Source organism: Acartia tonsa, chromosome 3 (assembly GCF_053477335.1).
Source record: "Acartia tonsa isolate MP-2025a chromosome 3, ASM5347733v1, whole genome shotgun sequence".
In the NCBI taxonomy this organism is placed as follows: domain Eukaryota; kingdom Metazoa; phylum Arthropoda; class Copepoda; order Calanoida; family Acartiidae; genus Acartia; species Acartia tonsa.
In genome coordinates, this window is record NC_137262.1 from 10623 (window position 1) to 22065 (window position 11443).

Sequence of the window (11443 nt, forward strand, 5' to 3'; positions counted from 1 at the left end):
GTTATAAAAAAATGTATATACACAATAAATGGTTTCAATAACTCAATAGACAAACAAGAATTACATTGTTGTAACATAAAAAATCAGTAAAAAACATTAAAACTTTAAAATAGCCTCAAACCTGCCATATTTGAGATATGGCATTGGTATGTTGTACAATAATGGCAAATAAATAAGTCTTTTATCAAGTTTTGAAATTTTGTTAAAATCTTAAAAATCCTCGGAGCTAGAATGCTATTTAGGTAAAACCAGCAATGTTTGGTCAGGTTAGGTTGTGGTTGACCGATTTTCAAAAAATCAAATGGAGGTTGTTGATAATTATGAGAAATGCATATGCACAATAAATGGTTTCTATATCTCAATAGACAAACAAGAAATTAAGTTTTGTAGGATCTTATCGTCAAAATATAGCCATTTTCCACTTTCAATGCAGGGTTTCGAACCTTTAACCTTTAGCTACAGCTTTGTCCTTTTAGTATGTTATAACTGAAGGTCTGACAATTCTAAAAATATAAAAACCAAAAATTTTGGTCAATTAGGAGCTGAGCTACGATTTTTTAAACATCAAAATTTCATTTTTGATCGGTTTTTTGAGGCTGGAGGCCGCCAGAGGCCGCCAATCACTGCCTTGAGAAGGAGCAAAAATGACCAGCTCGTCGAGCTGATATCATTAGAAACTTAAAATGTCCAAATCGGTCAACCAGCGCCAAAATTATGAAAATACTTAACCTGGTAAAATTTATAGATAATATTCTATTTTCAAAATATGGTCTATTTTTTGGAGTCTAGGTTAAAAAAAACCATAAGTGGTTGAAGGAGTCAAAAAATGGTTGGCGACCATAAAATATGAAAAATTCCTTTTTTTATTTTAAGAAAATCATCTTAAGCAAAGTTCATTGTGGTGTTAATAGTTTTGGAGATATTAGCCCAACTCGCTTTTTTTTTGATACTCATTTTCTCTATTGAGTTGAGTTTCGTACTTTTGAAGCCTAATCTAAGCTAGCCTAACCAAACTTTTTAGGGATTTTTTCACTAGCAAATGCTTCTTATGCCATAAGGTATCTGCTAACAAAATGCTAAAGTTCCCAGACTGATATTTCTATGCCTAGGTTAGGTCCCCTAACCTAGAAAGGTGGGTAAGAACAACCTAACCTAACCTAACCTAACCTAACCTAACCTAACCTAACCTAACCTAACCTAACCTAGACCATCTGTCAAATGTGTTAATTTTCCAGAAAATAATTACCTGGCAATTGATTTTTCAATTTGTAAAATCAGCTGATCAATTTCTGTTCTATTCAGGTTTTCTGGAACTTTAACAAATCCTGTTTCCCTGTAAGTTTGAACAATAGCTAGTGCAATTGCTGAAATTATGAAACCAAGAAGAAGAAGACCTAAACAAAAAAAGGAGGAGGAGTTACATAGAATGAAAGGAAGAATAACAACAGCTGTGAATCAGAGAAACGAAATAAGTATCAGAGAAAGAGAGCTGGGAGAGAACTTAGAAGCAGAGCTAAACAGAGCAAGAGAGTCATTGAAGGAGGCCAGAAAAGAAATGAGACGAGAGACAAGGAGATGGGAGAGAGAATGGTGGGAGGAGAAAATTAACCAATGTCTCGAGGCTGAAGGGAGAGGAGACCATGGTAAATTGTACAAACTAATGAGAGAGTTGGGAAGGAGAGGATGGAAAGGACCAACAGACACCACCACCATTACCAAGGAGGAGTTTAGAGACCACTTCAAAGGAGTGTCAGAGGAAAGGTTTGAAAACACCCCTGAAGAGATAGAGGCTGCGGTAAATGAAGTGGAGGACATAAGTGGAACAGAGAGAGCACAGATTTGGAATGACATGTTAGAGGAGACACCCAGCAGAGAAGAAATACTGACAGAAATGAAGAAGATGAGAGATTCAGCTCCTGGCCAAGATGGAGTAAGATTGGGGATGCTTATGAAAGGAGGAGAAGAAATAATCAGCCGAGTTGTAAATTTAGTTCAATTTATGTTTAACAATAGTTCAGACAAGTGGGAGGACGATCTGAAGATTGGCTTAGTAATCCCATTACATAAGAAAGGAGACAGGAACAGGAGAGACAACTACAGAGGAGTCTGCCTGCTGGCCATGGGCAGCAGGATTCTGGCGAGGATCATGGCTAACAGACTCAGAATCTGGGCGGAGAAGTTGGAGCTGTTCGACGATGACCAGGCGGGTTTTCGGAAGGATAGGTCAACTGCAGACGCAACTCAGGTGATGGTAAGGATTCAGGAGGACGTGACAGACTTGAAGAGGCGCTTAACAGCTAAAGGAGAGACCCTAGATGACGACAGGATCCCAGTAGCCAGATTATTGGACTTGAGGAAGGCATACCCCAGAGTTAACAAACCAGCTCTGTGGGGGATCCTAAGAAAATACGGCATGAAGGAGAAAGCATTGACGGTGTTGAAAGGACTACATGAAGCAACTGAATACAGGATAAAAAGCAGAGAAGGACTTAGTGAACCTTGGGTGCCAGAGAGAGGCCTCAGGGAGGGGGATCCCTCATCCCCAGTCCTTTTCAATGTCTACCACCAGGTGGTGATGAGAGTGGGGACAAAAGAAAGAAAGAGAAAGGCAGATGAAGCAGGTTTGGAGATGGGCATTACCTTCAAATATGTACCTGGTTCAGCTTTCCCAGCAAGCAGCTCATGGGAAAGATTCAATTCAGAAGCCAAAAAGTTGAGAGTGGACAAGGAACTCTTTGCTGACGACACAACTGTGATAGGACAGAAGAAGGAGATGGAGACAGGTCTAAGAGTGATGAAAGAAGTGATGGAAAGATTTGAAGAAAAGAATAATGAGGACAAGGAGGAGAAGGTAGAGTTTGGGACAGATGACAGTAACAAGATCAGGATGCTTGGTAGCTGGCTGGGCCCTGAGGAGGACATTAAACAGCGAAAAAAACGAGCGGGGGCAGCCTGGGCTAAGGTCAAATCCCAGCTAAAGGGATCCAGGTTGTCCAAGAGATGTCAAGCCAGAGTCACTCAAGCTTGTGTTGAGAGCGCGCTCTTATTTGATTGCCAAGTAAGAACCTGGCAGAATGGAGAAATAAAGAAGCTACAGAGTTTTGTCGACAGAATGTACAGATACATTTGGAGTAACAAGACCAAACCTCCACTAATCCAGATGCAGGAGGATGGTAAAAACATGCAAGACATAAGGACAGAGCTGGGAATCAAATCAATCAGATGGAAGATTGAGAAAAGATGTTTAGAGAGGATTGGTCACATCATGAGGATGGAGGACAACAGAATCGTGAAAGCAGTGACATTAGGATGGATGGAGAGTCTTGAGTCAGCAGAGAAAGTTCCAGGAAAGAAACGAAAGACGATGTTATACTACAAGAAACTAGTAAAGGAAGCTGGTATGGACTACACCAGGATTGGTCAAATGACCGGACAGAGGAAGGAATGGAAGAAAAGAGTCAACAAGAGAATGAAACACTTAGACAAGTGGGAAAAGCAGAGAGGAAAACTGAACAGAGAGGAGAAAATAGAGAGAAACAACAAAGTACCTGTGACAACAAATTTTACCTGTGATTTTGAGGGCTGTAACAAGGTCTGTAAGGACAAAACAGGCTTGGCAGTCCATAGGAAGAGGATGCATGAAGTATCCAGCCATAAAGTCATTTTCAACTGTGATAAATGTAACATGAGCTTTAAAACTGAATCCAACAAGAAAAATCACCAGAAAGTCTGTGGAGGGGTAGCCGCGGACAGACCAGACCAAAGAAAATGTAACAAGTGCAATAAGAGTATTAGTGTATCAAATATAGCAAGACATATCAAAAAATGTACAGTAACAATAGAAGCAGGACAGCCGCAACCAGACAGGACAGAAACGGCGGCAAGAGTATACAGGCCCAACTACAAAACCTGTGAAAACTGCAATAGATTACTATCTTCAACAAATATGGCCCGACACCAAAAAAAGTGCCAACCACGGGAGGAGGCGTAGCACTTCCAGTGCTGAAAGCCTTATCAAGACAAGATCAAGATCAAGATCAAGATAGCTAATACTTAGTGGGTAAAAGGTGGCGGATTTTCATGAAATTTGAATATGTCCAAACATATTAGAAGACTAGTTTTGAAATTTGAAATATATTAATCAAAAATTGCAGTCACATGAGCCTTTTTAAGATTTTCAAGACCTGGAGAATCAGGACCTGCAGGATCATTCTTTGAAAATAAAATTGACACCTATATTTTATATTAGGATGTACTATAATAGTATCCTGGTAACATGAAATGTTTTGTTTAAGTAAAAAAATCATATATTATTTTAAAAGGATGACCATGCAAGGTTTGATGGAATCCTGTGCTGAAAGGAAAAAAATTCTAACTCTCAGTTATGTGTCATATCTATATTTATGAAGTCACTCAGTAATAGCCCTCTACCTTTTTTATAGCTGAGATAGAGGGGGGGGGGCCCTTTTAAACCTTTTTTATATACACAATAAAACACCAGTTTTTTCTACTTCAATATCTGGTTATCTGGACAGATATCTGGTAATCTGCTGGATATCTGGCATATTAAATCAGCAGATTATCATGTATCTAGTATCTGGCCAATAATCTATCTGGCTCAACCCTAGTAAAAACAAAATTGAGCCTACAACTTTAACAAAAATTGACAATTTAATCTACAAAATCAATTTCAAACATTCTAGCAATTTCACCCTGCCTCTAGGGGCTTTGCACATATAAAAAAAGAATTTGAAAAATCAACAAAAAACATATTAATGGGGATGGATTTTTCTTTATAAGTGGGGTTGGGGGTGTAACAAACCCAAAGAAAATAGCTTGAAACCCACAGGATATGTAACTATATTCCCAGATGTTGTGTGAAAAAATGAGATATGCAAAATGTATATTGCTTAATTTTATTATTTTATTTAGATTAAATTTAATAGTCTTGATATTTTGCCTAAATTTATCGAAATACCTTATTTCTTGTCATTTTAATAAAAATCATACAAAGAGCTCAAAGTATGTTAAATGATGCAAAGAGTTTGCCTATTTTATAATATGATATCTTTATTTTCTCTTAATTATTATCTTAAAATACCAACGACTTTTTATCTATATAAATGGGTTATTTTAATTATATTTTAATCTAATTTTATATTTTTAATATTTTAATTTACCTTTCAAAATCGCTGTACATATGTACAGTAAATAACTTTATTATCAAAACTGGTTTAAAATCAAAACAATAACATTACTCTCGCCTATAAATGACAATGTATCTTTGAATACATTATCAGTTGATCATTCTTGGTCAATTTGATCACTTCTTCTTTTATTATTTTACTTACTTTTATTCATTTGATCGATTTCAATTGAGATCACTTGACTAATTCTTTATTTTATTCCTTTCATCACTTGACTATTTTATGTCATATTGATTATTTCTTTTACTTTATTTTATTTTATTTTATTCCTTGATCGATTTCAATTGAGATCAAGCTCTTTTAATCTTATTTTAATTATTATTTTACTTTTATTTTATAGTTTTAGTTATTTTATGTACTTTTATCATTTTATCTCTTTTATATGCATTAAACATTCAATATTCGTTGTAATTAAATGGATTTGATTGCTTAATGTATTTTTATTTATCTTTCTTTTATATTAAGTACATAGAATAATCTAGAACAATTTTACCCTTTTATATTAGCTACCTAGGCTAAGTGTATCTGCCATTCCTGAGATTTATAGTGCTGTCCAGTGTCTAGTGGTCTAGTTTCTTTTACCCAAATCAGGCATCTGTAGGTAGGATTTTGTTCCATTTTATGCAGATTTTGATTTTGACTCTAATATTGTTTTTTATCTAATTTTAACCATATTTTATTTGCTATTCTGACGCATCTTTTTAGTGATATTTTATTATTTTTGGTCATTAAGCATGTTTAAGTCTTATGCCAGTTTTAGACCAGTTTTTATCTTATTTCATGGTTTTATCCTGTAGATTTTACTGGTCAATGTTTTATATTTTATCACAATAATCATTATTTTAGCATTTTAATTGGTTTATTTTTAGTTTTAACACACCTGGAGTTCAAAACCAGTCCTGGAAGGGGAATTTTATCTTTATTTATCTTATCTATATTTATACCATCTATACTATTTCATTTTGTGATTTCATATATATATTTTTTACTGTAATAAATTATCTAAGTTTTGAATTGGTTTTATTTTTCTTAATTGTTTATGTTATTCTATAAATTGCATATTTCACATTTCACTAGATCACGCAACATTGGCCCCAAAAAGGGATGCAAAATATATTGCTTTACCTGTACTTTCAGCAGATATAGCATCAGAAAAATCCATAACATCAGAGAGTAAGTTCATCATGCATAAACTAACCATTCACAACAGTATCCAGCTACCATTATCCTTTGTGTAAATTTTTAAAAGAAAATGCAATTTTGTAGTTTGACAAATATACATTAAGAAAAATCTGATATTCAAAATGGATGTATTACAGTCATTAAATTATGAATTTTCAAAAGGAATTTCTCATTTCCTTTCACTTATGAAAAGTAAAATTGAAGCATATACAACTAGAGCATCTATTACTGATCCCAGTAGGGGTATGAACAGACAATTTCCATATAAAACACATACCATTGTTCTTAAGTTAAAGGAAAAATTAAATGTACACATAAAATTCATAAATGATATCATTGCTGATGAAAAGTATGATAAAATTTGTGAGTCTGACCTTGAAGAATTGCTAAATGTTTCCATACAACTTACTACTCTAGCACGTCAATATGATAACCATCATAAAATATATAAATCAATACATATTGATATTAAGGCTTCTTTAAAAAGTAATTTTAAAATGCTTGTTGATATGCTAAATATTGAGGAATTTAGTGATAAGGCTGATACTGGTATTAATACACTACCCAATAATTTAGATTTAAATGATACAAATGCTACTAAGATAGTTGATTGTACTATTACTTCTAATTGTGGTAATGATTACCCATTTGATTGCTTGATAGATGAGTCAGGTTTTATTTCTTCTGAATGTCTAAATAATGATCCACTTTTTGATTCTGATTGCAAACTTATTGATTCAAATAATATTCAGGTATCCTCTGATGTTTTAAATGATGTACCAAATAATTCTGATGATTACATATTTGAGGGTCTTATTACCCAAATATCTGACCAAAGTGAAAATGATGATTTGTTTATTTCCTATGATTTTAGAAAAGCTTCTTTAAATGCTAGTTTAGATATTCCTCTAAACTCTTCATGCAATGTTGTTCTTGAAAATGATTCTGCTTGTATTATTGATTCTGCTCATGAAAGTATTGATAAGAAAATTGATTCAAAATTGGAAAATCAATCACATGTAAACAATTTTGACTTTCCTTTGATTAATAATGGAACTATAAATGCAGAAATAATCTTCATAAAAGATAGAACTAATTGTCTATTGTTTTGCTCTTCCTTTGAGGCCAGTGGTAAGTCTGTAATTACAGGCTTGAATCTTTGCCTTTTCATTTTGAAATTCAGTAAAATGTGTTTTACTGCTAATAGTCTTCTTACAAAAGGTTTGGAGAATATTCAACATTATCTTAATCAGAGATTCAAAAATATTGATCATGTGGAATGTCAAGAAATGAATAATGATGTTTATTTAATTCACTTATCAAAATAGAAAGTGATTTTGTTAAAGCTAATGAGAAGCTAAAATTTAAAGATCTTGATATCAGTGATCTGATGTCATGGTTATTTTCTATCATATTCAGCACAAATATCAAACACGTTTTTAGATATTGCTAATGAAGTTTTTAAAAAATTTTATTAATAAGCTAAAGCTTGTAATAGCATAGATTATCATTCTTATCTCTCACAAATCAAATATTAATATAATTTTTACATTCTATACCTCATTCAATAAGTTAGAATGATTGCATTAAAAATGTCTTGCTTACTTAATGTATGAATGAATCTAATTAATTACTTTTTATTTATTTAATTTTTTTCCAAAAAAAAAGATTTTTGTTTTCAAAATATTCTGCACATAGAATATCAAGTAATGAATGATATCTAATTTGATTATGCTTCCTCACTTAAGTCAGAAAGTGGTATTGAGAAGCTTACTTGTCCTGATCTTGTTGCTATTGCAACTGCACCAATTTATACTTGTTTTTTTAGTTTAGTCAAAATAATAACAGATAATGAAAATGTTTATATTTGTAACTAATTAATATTCAAATCTATTTTAACATTTTTTTATTCTAACTCAGTGTTAATATCTTATATAGGTATCATTTTCATACCAATATTAATTCCTTTCTCTTAATGCTTTTTTTTCAGTTCTGCCATAATAAATACAGAAAATGAGAATGTTTTTTTAATTTTCAAATCATTTTATCATATTTTTGCTTAAACTAGCCCATTGTTAATATCTTATATAAGTATAATTTATCATACTTAAACAAATATTTAAAATGTGAATATATTTATTTTTATTTTAATGAGTTAGATTGATTGCCTTAGACAATACTTATCTTATTTAAAGTATGAAATTTAGATAATTGAAATAATTTGCTTTCTACGGTTTTACAATATTATTGAACATTTCTTTAATCCTGAGCAAAGATATTTTATTGCCTTTTCCAAAGATGTCAAAATATAAATACTAATATTAAATGATATTTATTTAAAAGGGTATTACTTTTATCCTTGACATTGGATATTGATTTTATCCTTGGAGTGTCAAAACATTCATATTAATCAAATAATTTAAAAAAATAAATAAGGGTATTACTTTTATCCTTAACATTGGATATTCATTTTATCCTCTAGTGTCGAAACATTAATTTAAACATTTTATAATATAAAGTATAATAAATAAGGGTATTACTTTTATCCTTGACATTGGATATTCATTTTATCCTTGAAGTGTCGAAAAAAAGAATTGTTAAATAATTTCAAAACTTAGTATATATATTAAGATTTTGATATTCTCCCTTTTACTGTAAGAAATGTTCTTTTCTTGTAGTGTAATTTTCAAAAGTCCTTGTTCATACTTAATTCTTATAATTCATGGGAAGGATTTATATCAATTAGATTTGGATTGTAAAATATTAATTATATTCCAATATAAATGTGTTCTCAAAACATAAGGATATCAATTTTAACCCGTATGTTTTACATACCAAAGAAATCTTACTTTGTGTTTTTTTACTGATTAAATCTATAGGAAATGAATGATAAATTGTTACTTTTGTTCAGTATTTTATTTGACTCTTAAATTAAAAGAATATTAGGAGTTAATGAAATGTTTTTAACATTTAATATTTTAATAATTTGTTTTTATCTTACTTCATATTATGTTTTAGCATAATCAAGTCAGAAATAGATTTGTTAAGTTTTGCATCAATATAATTTTTTTTTATTAATTCAATATCTTACTGTAGGATTATATCAACATTTTAATTCTTTAATCTCATTGATATGTGTTGTATAATCTCCTAAACCTTTCTTTTGTGTTCTTTGTTCAATTCTTTATTGTCTTGGCTTGATCAAATCCTCAGAGACACTCCTGATTGTATTGCTGATCTTCTTTTTGATATCACTGCCTTAATCAAGGCTAATAATTTAGGTGTTCCCTATTCATTTATCTTGGCTACAATTAATCTTCAAGATAGTCTTGATAGTTTTGCTGCTCTTCAAATTAATACTGTTGTGAATGGTTAGTTTATGCATGATGAACTTACTCTCTGATGTTATGGATTTTTCTGATGCTATATCTGCTGAAAGTACAGGTAAAGCAATATATTTTGCATCCCTTTTTGGGGCCAATGTTGTGTGAAAAAATGAGATATGCAAAATGTATATTGCTTAATTTTATTATTTTATTTAGATTAAATTTAATAGTCTTGATATTTTGCCTAAATTTATCGAAATACCTTATTTCTTGTCATTTTAATAAAAATCATACAAAGAGCTCAAAGTATGTTAAATGATGCAAAGAGTTTGCCTATTTTATAATATGATATCTTTATTTTCTCTTAATTATTATCTTAAAATACCAACGACTTTTTATCTATATAAATGGGTTATTTTAATTATATTTTAATCTAATTTTATATTTTTAATATTTTAATTTACCTTTCAAAATCGCTGTACATATGTACAGTAAATAACTTTATTATCAAAACTGGTTTAAAATCAAAACAATAACATTACTCTCGCCTATAAATGACAATGTATCTTTGAATACATTATCAGTTGATCATTCTTGGTCAATTTGATCACTTCTTCTTTTATTATTTTACTTACTTTTATTCATTTGATCGATTTCAATTGAGATCACTTGACTAATTCTTTATTTTATTCCTTTCATCACTTGACTATTTTATGTCATATTGATTATTTCTTTTACTTTATTTTATTTTATTTTATTCCTTGATCGATTTCAATTGAGATCAAGCTCTTTTAATCTTATTTTAATTATTATTTTACTTTTATTTTATAGTTTTAGTTATTTTATGTACTTTTATCATTTTATCTCTTTTATATGCATTAAACATTCAATATTCGTTGTAATTAAATGGATTTGATTGCTTAATGTATTTTTATTTATCTTTCTTTTATATTAAGTACATAGAATAATCTAGAACAATTTTACCCTTTTATATTAGCTACCTAGGCTAAGTGTATCTGCCATTCCTGAGATTTATAGTGCTGTCCAGTGTCTAGTGGTCTAGTTTCTTTTACCCAAATCAGGCATCTGTAGGTAGGATTTTGTTCCATTTTATGCAGATTTTGATTTTGACTCTAATATTGTTTTTTATCTAATTTTAACCATATTTTATTTGCTATTCTGACGCATCTTTTTAGTGATATTTTATTATTTTTGGTCATTAAGCATGTTTAAGTCTTATGCCAGTTTTAGACCAGTTTTTATCTTATTTCATGGTTTTATCCTGTAGATTTTACTGGTCAATGTTTTATATTTTATCACAATAATCATTATTTTAGCATTTTAATTGGTTTATTTTTAGTTTTAACACACCTGGAGTTCAAAACCAGTCCTGGAAGGGGAATTTTATCTTTATTTATCTTATCTATATTTATACCATCTATACTATTTCATTTTGTGATTTCATATATATATTTTTTACTGTAATAAATTATCTAAGTTTTGAATTGGTTTTATTTTTCTTAATTGTTTATGTTATTCTATAAATTGCATATTTCACATTTCACTAGATCACGCAACACCAGACTTGCCACAAAATCGTGTGGACAGCCACAAACTCCAAATTTTGTCTTAAAAGAAGAGATTGTATTCTTAAATAAAAAGCCTACAAAAAGTCATAGCAAAAGCAATCTTTAATTATTTGATTCTAAACTTGAGATATTTGAGTAT

At 30.7% G+C, this 11443-nt stretch overlaps 2 long non-coding RNA genes across 4 annotated transcripts; both read left to right on the forward strand.

Moving 5' to 3' along the window:
* The first annotated feature begins 5295 nt into the window (after window positions 1-5295).
* On the forward strand, window positions 5296-6218 carry LOC145315024 (uncharacterized). Of its 2 annotated transcripts, XR_013877921.1 has the most exons (3): window positions 5296-5562; window positions 5673-5808; window positions 6077-6218. It is a non-coding gene; the product is annotated as an uncharacterized LOC145315024 (long non-coding RNA). The 2 variants fall into 2 exon arrangements; XR_013877920.1 differs by lacking the exon at window positions 5296-5562 and having other exon boundaries at window positions 5569-5808.
* A 4076-nt stretch (window positions 6219-10294) lies between these two features.
* Window positions 10295-11220, forward strand: LOC145315025 (uncharacterized). 2 transcript variants are annotated; one of them, XR_013877923.1, is made up of 3 exons: window positions 10295-10561; window positions 10672-10807; window positions 11076-11220. It is a non-coding gene; the product is annotated as an uncharacterized LOC145315025 (long non-coding RNA). The 2 variants fall into 2 exon arrangements; XR_013877922.1 differs by lacking the exon at window positions 10295-10561 and having other exon boundaries at window positions 10568-10807.
* Window positions 11221-11443: the final 223 nt, after the last annotated feature.